This window comes from Solanum stenotomum, chromosome 10 (genome assembly GCF_019186545.1).
Source record: "Solanum stenotomum isolate F172 chromosome 10, ASM1918654v1, whole genome shotgun sequence".
NCBI classification, from domain to species: domain Eukaryota; kingdom Viridiplantae; phylum Streptophyta; class Magnoliopsida; order Solanales; family Solanaceae; genus Solanum; species Solanum stenotomum.
In genome coordinates, this window is record NC_064291.1 from 41,611,776 (window position 1) to 41,623,809 (window position 12,034).

General features: G+C 30.9%; 2 non-coding genes across 2 annotated transcripts; both read right to left on the reverse strand.

Annotated features, from left to right (window-relative positions):
* Positions 1-8,854: 8,854 nt before the first annotated feature.
* On the reverse strand, positions 8,855-8,925 carry TRNAG-GCC (transfer RNA glycine (anticodon GCC)). The gene has a single exon. It is a non-coding gene; the product is annotated as a tRNA-Gly (tRNA).
* Positions 8,926-11,484: 2,559 nt separating this feature from the next.
* TRNAG-GCC (transfer RNA glycine (anticodon GCC)) lies at positions 11,485-11,555 on the reverse strand. Its single transcript has one exon. It is a non-coding gene; the product is annotated as a tRNA-Gly (tRNA).
* Positions 11,556-12,034: the final 479 nt, after the last annotated feature.

Sequence of the window (12,034 nt, forward strand, 5' to 3'; positions counted from 1 at the left end):
TGGTCAGTAGAAACTCCATGCTGAATCTCGTACTGGAGATCGCCGTCGGATTCATTTGATGAAGGCACAGAGGACCGACAAGACAACGTGAATTGCCGAGATTGAAGCCGAGTTTGGATCGGCGGGAATCGAAGTGAACGAGCTGGAGTTGAGTCAGTACGAGTACAGCAGATAGATGCCGAGAAAGATGGAGTCGATGGCGAAGCGATTGCCATTGTTGAAAAGCGCACGAAGATTCTTTAGGGGTTGAAAATGGTGTATTTACAGAAAAGGTAAAAAATTAACCGCTTTGTAAACTAGATGAGAAGAAACCAAAGCGGGCTGAATAGAATTGATTAAAGTAAAAATTTAGAAAATTTTATATTTATAGTACTGTATAACATTTTTTTGTAAGAGAAAATATATATATAAAGTACTTTACATAATATTTGGTTCTAAAAATTAATGGATCTAATTATAGGGCTGGCAAGGGGACTGGGGGACGGCGCTGGCGGGATTTGGCTGGAATCGGGATTGGGGGACAAAAATACGTCCATCCCATCCCACTATATATACGAGATGGGATGTGGAATTTTTTATTTTTTATATACTTATTTATTTGTATTGAAATTATATGTTATTGAATAACATTTTTAGTTTATTTGGTTTTCAATAACATTTTTAGCTAATAAATAATGCTTAAGTTTTCAAATTTCAAATTCAACTTTCTACTTTCAAATTTCAAATTTCATATTTGAGAAGTTCAAATTTGTATTTTAAATAATTTAAACTTGAAATTTCAAATGTGTCAAATTTCAATTTTTAAATTAAGTATTTTAAAGTTAGTATATATATATATATGTAAATATGTATGTATATATTAAAATTAAAATGCAAGACAATAGTTGTATAAAAAAGACTTGAATAAAACCTTCAAATTTATTCAATAAAATCTAATTGCAACTTAGAACTTAGAAGTTACAATTTACAAATATTAGTGGAGTAACTAATCTATGTAGCCACATTCTAGGAAGGGTTCTGTTTCAATAAGTTCTCATATGTAAAACTAATATTTATTACAAATATTAGATGAGTAACTAATTTACGCAGCCACCTTCTAGGAAGAGTTTTGTTTCAATTAGTTCTCGGATGTAATCTAATATTTGTGCTCTCCTTTAAAATCCAATTCTAATTGTCGAATCATATCAATGGTGACATCCTCAGGTGTTGGCAAACTTGCTAGAAACTCTTGTGACTCTAATTCATCGTCACTAGATTCAATTACCGATTTAACCCAAGCTTCTTGTCTGGAACTTAACTTTGTGGCAAATTATAATTCCTCCTTTCGGCGTTAACCCAATCTCTAAATAAAACTGATGTTTCCAAACTTTCTTCCGCCAATGAATGTTTATGATCGCTAATTTGAAACCTTGCCGCACTAAAAGCAGCCTCTGATGCAACTGATGAAGCTTGAATAGCTAGAACATCACGAACCATTTTGCTTAAATTTAGATATGCAACGCTCCGCCTCCTCCACCATGCTAATAAATCTTCATTGTCATCTTTATCTTCCACTGTTTCTAAAGATTAATTAAGATATTCTTCAAAATCATCGCGGTTAGTAGAATTAAGACCAAGAAAACCTCGCATATAACTTGAAATTCGAGCTTTACTTTGAGGATTAGAAGTTTGACCAACTTCTCCTTGAGTATTTCCTGTTGTTCTATATTTTTCATACAAAATTTTTGCTTCTACTTTTATGCTAGACTTACATATTTCACAAGTTGAATTTTTTTCCGGTAAAATTTCTAAAGTATCATAAAAAGTGTCAACAAGCCCCTGCACACCTCGTAATTTATAGTCAGGATGAAGTAAAGTAGCAGTTAAATAAATTTGAGGAATAGGAAAAAAATATTTTTAAAATTTTTCAATCATACCTTCAATTGCAACTCTAAATTTGTCATTTTTTTTGTATTTAGAAAATTGAATTGAAATAGCACAAATATTTGTTAATACTGATGAAATAGTAGGATAATAAATTCCAGAAAACATGGTTGTAGCATCATAAAAAAGTCTTGAAAATTCTAATAGTTCATTAGTTTCTTCCCAATCTTCTTCACAAATTCGTCTAATGGGTCAGCATTATGAGCATTAAACACCATTTGTATGGGTCCTCTATATTCGTAAGCAACTGAAAACATTTCGTAAAAAGAATTTCACCTTGTTTTAATATGTCTTGGAATTTTTCTTGGTGGCAAATCACATAGTACACAACGCTCATTAAATTTCTTAATTCTAGCAGCTCTGTTAGCATAAAAAATCCAGGCAACAGCATATTCAATTTTCATACAACCACATTCAAATAATGAAATACCATCTTGTACAACTAAATTTAATACATGTGCAACACATCTAACATGAAAAGAATTATCATCAATTGGACATAATCTAGTTTTTAACATACTAGCAGCGTTTACATTATTAGATGCATTATCTAATGCGACAGACAATACTTTATCTATAAGCATGTAATAATCTATAACACTCAAAATATTTGAAGCTAAATATGCACCAGTTTTTTTCTCTACACATTCTTTATAACTTAAGATTCTTTTTTGTAAATTCCAGTTATGATCAATCCAATGTGCTGTAACAGTTAAATAATCACGTCCATTAACACTACGACCCATGTCCGAAGTTATAGACACTCTACAATCTAATATGCTAAACACACAACGAAGATATTGACAATGTTTACCTTGATATACAAAAACATCAGATTTAACAGTATTTCTTGAAAAACCTCTATAATTAGGATTATAAGTTTGTTGAATATATTCAATAAAACCGGGATGTGAAGGAAAACTATAAGGTAAACCACAAACAGAAACCATTTTAGCTAAATTTTCACGATCTCTTTCCTTATTATATTTACGTTGTGTTAGTGGACCACCGGGGTTAGAAGGATCTAATGTTCCTTGAACCATGTTAGAAGCCCCTACCGATTCATTAACATTAATATCAAAATCATTAACTGGAATTCCTTTTTTTCTATTGGCTAATGATTTAGCTTCTTTATATTGAATCGGCACACAAGATAACAAATGTCTATTTAAGCCCCCCGTCCCACCTTGACCTCCACCTTGTTTATGTTTAAAAGGTTGCTTACATTTATTACAAATAGCAATAGAATTTTCCTTATCTAAAGTCATAAATTGCCACACAACAGAAGTTTTAGGGCGTTGATACTTCACCTTCTCCCTTGTAGGAGGTATAAGGGGTGGGCGTCCATAATTTTGCTCCGTTGAATTTGTAGTTTCATTTGGAACATTTGTCACCGGACTAGTAGGTGTATCTTCTAATTCATCTTCTCCCGAACCAACTTCTACTTCTTCACCTGAATTTTCATCAAGATAAGGATTATCACCATAAATTTGTTGTAAAAGTTCATGATCGAGTTGAGCATTTGAATCAATATCATAAGAAGTATCATCAACATAAGTAGAATCATTTGTATTAAATCTAACTCTAGAAGTACCACCACATTTACTCTTATTTTTTTCCTTACTACTTTTTTTAGTAAAATTAAATAATCTACTAATGCCACTTGGTTCTTTCTCTTTTCCTTTACCGGTATCTTTTTTGTTAGAACTCATATTTAATTATATGTAAAGTATAATATAAAAATAATAATAACACAAAAATTAATGACGAAAAATAAAATATAAATATTATGAAACGAATGTACCAAACGTCTGCGTTAATAGCAGACGTTATAACCGATTCTTGAAGCTTGTTGTAACTTGTAACTTGTAACTTGTAATTTGGAACTCCAATATTTGATAGCAAATATAATTATTATATATATTATGATATATAATATGAAAATTTAGAATTGAAATATATGTATTATGATATAATATGAGACTTAAATGGAATAAAATATTGAGACTTAAGATTGAGACTTGAGAGAATATAAAAAATAGATGACAGAATATATGATTTTGTAAGAAATAATAAGGGATAGAGGGGTATTTATAATATTAAAAATGGGTTAAAGGTGTATTTATGATAACTTGAGGGTTTAAAGTAAAGTATTAAAAGTAGGGGTGGTAGGGGGTGTTGGGGAAGGGAAAAAAAAGTCAATAAATCCGTTGGGGGGCCCCACTAGCCGTTGCCCAACGGATATAATTCAAAAAAAAAAAAGAACGTTAGGGGATCCCGCGAACCGGCCGGTTCATCCGGGCCAGGACTGGGCCCAAAAGGTGAACCGACCCGTAATCGGTCCCCTATCCGAACCCCTCCCAAACCCCCTAAACTGTACGGGACCGGGTCTGGCGGGCTGGTTCTCGAACCGGTCGCGGGCCAGGGCGGGCCAACCCGGTCTCCCTGCCAGCCCTACCTCGTGTGCAAGAAACTTGCTTGCAGATAAACAAGACAACAATATGCATAGCACCCTCCTCGAGTTTAAACAATCTATCACAGAGGACATAGAAGAAGACTCGAAGACCATAAAGACTGGTTTTACTCTTACTCTTGTCGCATACTTCCATTGAAGGGAGATACATTCTTCAAAAACAACAGATGCAACTGAATAAGTTTTACTTCTCCAAATATCAGTCTTTATTTTGATTTTATTTGTTTCACAGGGGAATCAAAGTTATGGAATTATTGATATCTGAAGGAAAGGAAAGGGAAGATTTAGTTGGCAATGGTGGAAACTTTTCTCACGTGTAAAAGAAAGCACCGTTAGATTTTTTACGGTTGTTTGCAAGAGTATAAAAAATGTACCAACTGTTGAAACATGGAGGACTATTAGTGCTCCATGTTAAAACACAAAGATTACTTTGATCCCTTACTCAAACATAAAGGACAATTTTGATCCTTTACTCATCAAAATACCGTAATTCTTATGTTTTCACATGGAACATTTTGCTAAATTACTAGTAAAAAATAATAATTTATGTTTAGTTAGGTAAAAGTTTTAGAAAATATTTTGTCTAGAAAAATATGTTTCCAGGAAAAAATGACCCTGTTTGCAACAAATTTTAAACATATGGAAAATAAATAAACCACACAAATAAAATATGAAGAAACATAATTTTATTCATCAAGATAGCGGGTACAATTCCGTTCCTCCCTTGATTCTCCTCTCCTAAGATTTATCCATTATTCGAGGGCCGTTAGTGGCGTATTTCTTGAATTAGGATGATTTAGATTTGACCTCTATAAGAATATTTCATGTCTTTTGTGGAATATATCGAGGTCTTGATCTCTTTATGGAATTTTTGAGATCGCCTTTTAAGGGAATTTAATACCCTTTATATAGGCATAAACTAAGGTTTAAGGTTGAGTAGCCTCCAAGAATCATAATTTGAGTTGAACACAATTAGTAGAGTTCCAACTCGAATTGAACACATCTTGTAGAGTCCCACAAAATTTCAATGTCTACAGACCCCTTTGGTTTAGCTTTTAAAAAATAATTTTTAAAAAATTATTAAAAAAATGAAAATTTAACTTTTATATTTTTAAAAAAGTTATTTTTAAAATATTCAAACACTCTTGAGGACTGAAAATCAAATTTTAAGCTAAGTCAAACATTTTCTTAATGAACTTGTAGGGAAACAAGTTCTCTAAGTGACATTCTACATTTTATGGTATTCTCACACCTACCTAGGGTGGGCATAAATATCATAAAATCGGAAAATCAAATCGAACCGAACTGAACTAATTCGGTTCTTCGATTATTCGGTTGAGGGTCGGTGTTATTTTTTCAAAAGTTCGGTTAGGTGTTCGGTGTAAGGGTCTCAGAACTACGGTGCACCGAAGAACCAAACTTTTATTTAAAAAATAAAAATTTAAAAATAAATAATATATATATATATGAACATTCTCTTAACTAAAAAAATAAAAACTCAGCTAACAAATTAAATCATTCATAAACAAATCAAAGTAGCAACAAATGTACAAATCAATAGTTAACTTCAAATATTAATTTCCAAAGAGGAATCAAAACATATTTTTATCAATGAATGTTATGTAAAGTAACCCATCTTCTTTCTTGTTTTTCTCGAGAAGTAGTTGGAGGCACAATGTTTTTGACAACGATAAATATAGTCTTTTAATTAGCACAATAAGTGTTCCATGGCGAGATACATCATTATTTAACATACTTTAAAAAATTTAAGTATTTTATACTTAGATTTTGTCCTCATTTTATTTTTCGTTCACACCGAAAGATCGATTTAAAAACACCAAATTAAACATAACTGAAGTAGAAAAAATCGAACCAAACCGAATTAGTTTGGTTTGATATATAGTGCACACTTTTCTAAAACTAAAAACCGAAGAATCGAACCAAAGTTTGATAAAACCGAACCGAAGAACTAAACACCCACCCCTACATCCACCCAACACCCCATAACCCTTTACTCCTTGACCATCTCACCATCCACCACCCCAAGGCCCACACACCACCCCCTCACACCCCTATGATTTTTAATATGATTTAGATTTTTTATTTATTTATTATCCAACACTAAAATATAAATAAGAAATCAACTTATTTTTCGAAAATATTTTCTATTAAAAATTTCTCCGTCATCACAAACACATCCCCATTAAATTGAACCTATTTTCCATCCAAATGACCCTCTGTTCTATTTTATGTAACACTCTTTTTTTTATTTGGTTCCACGAAAGAATGTTACTTTATTATAATTAGAAATAACTTAACGTTAAAATTCTCCTTTTATTCTTAATGAAATGATTTACGCCATACAATTATTTAAGAATTATTTTAGACCACAAGTTTCTAAAGTCTTTATTTTTCTTACACACCATACCAAATCAAACAATGCCACATAAAATAAAACAAAGAAAAAAGCTTTGTTTCTCTATTGATTTACTTTTTTTCTAGTTTAAACATTCAGCTTTATTCAGTGAACAAGTTTAGGGGCCTTTTATGTATTTTTTCAAAGATTAAATCTTTGATTGAAAATTTGACCAAGAATTTCTTCATTGATGGTATTGTTTTGATCTTATCTATATTTCAACTGTGTTCCATAATCTGTATGGTTTTATCAGTTGAGTTTTAATAACATAACTCCAATATAAAATTTTAAAAGTTTCATTAGTAAAAGTTTGAAACTTCAGTACCATATTCTGATGGATTTCACATATAGAAAGTTTTCATGCTCATTGTGTTGTGCTAAAGTGTCACTTAATTTAAGCAAATATCATTTTCTATCGATTCGAGCTCGTTTGGAGTTCAAATTAGAGCTAAAATCATCGTGGATGCTACTATAATAATGTATATCGTGTGTATAAATTGTATATATATCACTGTGTGTAGTACACTAATTGGATAGACATGCACAGATACATGAAAGATTACATACATTTATATCTATGGAATCATCTTTTAAGTTATAGGTAATTTTTTCAAACTAGAGCTAAAATAATCATGGACACTACTATAATAATGTAAATCATGTGTATATATTGTATATATCGCGGTATGTCGCACACTAATTCCATAGACATGGACAGATACATGAAAGATATACATACATATATACATGGAATCATCTTTTAGTTTATAGGAAAAAAAAAATTCTTTATTTGCCATGTTTTTTTTTGAGTCGCTATCTTAGTTGTGGTTAATTACCAAATGAGTAGTTACAAATCCATAGCAAAGCTCATACAACTTGCTATCATTACACATTGTTTGAATGGTTATCCATTATATTATATTTATTTGTAAGTTTAAAATATCAACCAATTTATATATTGTGTGAACAATACTCCTTTTTCAGTAAATTGAAATCGTTTCATATACTAGTCAACAAAGTGTATAAGTTATAACCCACATCTTAGAATGTCCTTTTTATGATTCTTCTTCTTCTATATGGTTAGCAATATATGAATCTTTGCAAGGTAATTTTATCAAATCAACAAGAATTAATTATATAAGACGGAACGATTAACAATGCTTTCTTCTTTTCTGTATATGAGTCTTTTCAAGATAATTTTATTAGGCATGATCAACGTGAATTAATTATATAAGACGAAAACAAGAGTCTTTTCAAGATAATTAATTATATAAGACGGAAATTATGCTTTCTTTTTTTTCCGTATATGAGTCTTTTCAAGATAATTCTATCAAGCATGATCAATGAGAATTAATTATATAAGACGGAACGATTAACAATGCTTTCTTCTTTTTGGTAAATGAGTCTTTTCAAGATAATTCTATCAGGCATGATCAACGAGAATTAATTATATAAGATGAAAAAAAGAGAGTCTTGAGGGAGACCACTGAATCAGTTGGCTTAGCTCCGAAAACTGAGTGACGAGAATTTGTCTTCACAAACTTGCGAAACTTAGTCTTGGCAGTTCAAGTGAAAGTTTTTTAGACTAGTCCCACTAAGGTGGTGAGGAAACTTACTTTCGAGAGAGCAGCTTTCGCCTCAGTAATTACCTAACGAGAGAGAGTCGATGCAATTCCTGCCAAGATGATGGATCCTGCCGTAGGTGCCTCTACATGAGCTTTGGGTAACCAAATATGAACTGGTACCATAGGCACTTTAACGGCGAAAGAGGTGAAAGAAGCAATCCATAAAAAAAATTGGCGCCGCTCACTAAATTTTGTGATAATTAATTATAGAAGACAACTTCTTTTCCGTATATGAGTCTTTCAAGATAATTCTATTAGTCATGATCAACGAGAATTAATTATATAAGAAAAAAGAAAAAAATTATATAAACGGGGAAAAAAGAGAGGCTCAGATGCGACATTTTTTATGTCTAATATAAGACTCAGTGGAGACCCAAAGCTCACCCATTGCGCATTTATCTTCATAGCACTCAGAAATGCACCAGCCGGGAATCGAACCCGGGTCTGTACCGTGGCAGGGTACTATTCTACCACTAGACCACTGGTGCCTGTTGTTCTTAAACTTTAACTTATTTTTTTAATTTTATTAAATCAATAATATGAAAATATGCATTTCAAACATTCATATTATATGATTTAAAATAAAATCTAGTTAACCTTGTACTTGCATTAATTTTTTTTAATTTGTAGTTATAGAAAATATCTGCAGTTTCTAATGCATTGATTTTGACAAAAATAAAAGGATCTATAATCTACCTCATTAACCTATGCTCATACAATGAGGTTCTTTTTCTTCTGAGAAATTTGTTTTACACACGTAATTAGAAGCAAAAATTTATTTTTACAAATAAACATGAAATATTGCCTGTTGAGTGTTGAAGATAAGTAATAGTTGAGCGTGGTCTAGTTGGATTTCCCATATCAATATTGATAGTAGGAGGGCAGAGGCGTATCTAGAGGGGGTTCCGTGAGTTCATGTGAACCCATGCTCTCCTCTCTAGATTATATATAGTAGTGTTATATTTTTTAAAAATATATTTAAATATAGAGGTGTGAACCCACGTTAAAAGTAACATATAATAATATGATGAAGATGGGGTGCACCTCTTTAAGCAAATATAGAAATTTAAATCTTATATCTATCTTATTTTTGTTACTAGCACCCCCTCCAAGTGGTTATCAGTAGCACTTTTGGCATTTCAATCAATTTTTCTTTTATTTTTTTTGCTTTAATCTTTCAAAATTTTCAAATGTGTAACATTGAAAATTCCTAAAAAAAATTAGCATGGTATAATTTTTATATAATTAAATCAAATGTGTATATTAAAATTTAAAACTAGTAGTATTATATATGTTGGACCTATAACTTTTAAAGTTTAACGGTTCAGTGTTAAGAACGTAAAGGTTAAGCCGATCAAATTTATATCTTAGATGCATCTTTTTGTAATAATGCACTCATCCTTACGAAATCCTGAATACGCCTCTGTAGGAGGGTATTAATAATACTCCGACTGTCCAACACATTGTGTCATGCATGGAAATGATTTTAATTTACTATGTGATCACATATGCGGATTGATTGATATTAAATTAACAATACAATAACTTGCATATAATTTTCTGAATTTGCAGTTATAGAAAATATCTGCAGTATCTAATGCATTGATTTGACAAATATGAAAGTGCCAATAATCTACCTCATTAACCCACATACAATGAGGTTCTTTTTTTATTTAAAAGAAATTTGTGTCTCTTGGCTTGAAATTCAACTTTGTTGCACTGTATAATTTTATTTTAAATTTTACTTCATTTTTTTTTTACAAAAGATATTTTCTCTTATATAGTATAAGCAAAGGCGAATTTAGGATTTTTCGAACATGGGTGCACCAAGTAAAATGTATTGAAGTGAGAATTGATCCTTAATCCTCAAGGTCAAAAGCTCAACATTTAACCATGTGGACCATTTAGACTTCTTGTAGTACGGGTGCAAGAATATAATATTATACAAAATCTTAAAAAATATACATATAAAATATCTAATTTTACGAAGAGATCACGGGTGCGGGTGCCCTATTTTTTGGCTGTAAATTTGCCACTGAGTATAAGAAATTGAAAATAACTCAAAAAAATTAAATAATTTACTTCAAATTAATATTTGATTTGCAAATTAAAACTCGCATAACTAATATATGTATAATCCTATTTTATTCTTTACCCTACCTCCACCTCTACCTCGTACTCTATTTTCTCTTTTAAGTTTATCATTCAAATTGTTCATGTGTGAGATTATGTAACAATGAAGAATAATACCATCTATCTAAATATTATAGTCATTAAAACAATATAGTACGATACGTCATGAAACATTACTAAACAACCATCAAAACAAATTGTTAGGCACTAATAAATTTCCAAAGTTGAGTGACCTTTGAGATATTAACTCTTTGAATTATGATGAAATGAATCACTTTAGCATATACAATTCTAGAAAGCCAAATTCCAAAAGCATTTGTTTTATGAAAGCCAATTGTATTTCCTTTTACATATCGGTTTCGTTTTTATTTAAATCGATACGTATAATTATATGATTGTTAATTACCTGTCGTAGTATATTGTAGTTAAATTGATACGTAATTTATACCTTGTTTGGATGGTTGTTACCCGTCATACGGTATTGTATTGTATTATTAATTTAAATATCAATTAATCAAACATATGGTGAGAATACTCTTTCAGTAAATTGAAACCATTTCATACACTAGTTAACAAAGTGTATTACCCCATCTTAGAATGTTCTTTTTATGATTCTTCTTCTTACGGTTTACAATGCTTTCTTCTTCTTCTGTATTGAACTCTTCACATCGAGCTTATTACTACTAATTTGATAATTCTATACATAGACATGATCAACAAGAATTAATTATTGGAGACAAAAAAAAAAAATCAACAAGAATTAATTATTGGAGACGTAAAAAAAGAATAATTTAATCATTGCGACATAAAAAAAGAAAATAAGAGGCTCAGATGCAACATTTTATCGTCTGAAATCAGACATTGTAGAGACCCTAATCTCACAAATTGTGCATTTATCATCACAGCACTCACAATGCACCAGCCGGGAATCGAACCCGGGTCTGTACCGTGGCAGGGTACTATTCTACCACTAGACCACTGGTGCTTGATGTTTTAAGACTTCAACTTATTTTAATTATTCTCTCCATTTTTATTCATATGTCGTCCCTACTAAGAAAAGATGGTTCTTAATACTCCCTCCGTCAACTTATAATTGTCACAATTTCCTTTTTTAGAGTCAAATGATAAGAACTTGACTAACATTTTACGATGTAGTATTTTTTATCATATTGATATGCAAAAAATTGCAATTTATAGTATTTTTCGTATAGTTTTTGAATATCTAATTTTTTTGCTTGAAATGTCGAATTATTGTAATCTAATTTAACTTTGAAAATTAGTCAAATTGACTTTAAAAAAGCACAATATGACAATTAAAAGTGGACGGAGGGAGTATTTGTCATTTAACAAAATCAATGCATAAATGACACTATTTTTCTTATTTACCTTGATACTTATTAGCGTTGAAAATATGAATTTGACCAACGTAGAAAAACTAAATGATTAATTCATGTTCATTGGTCA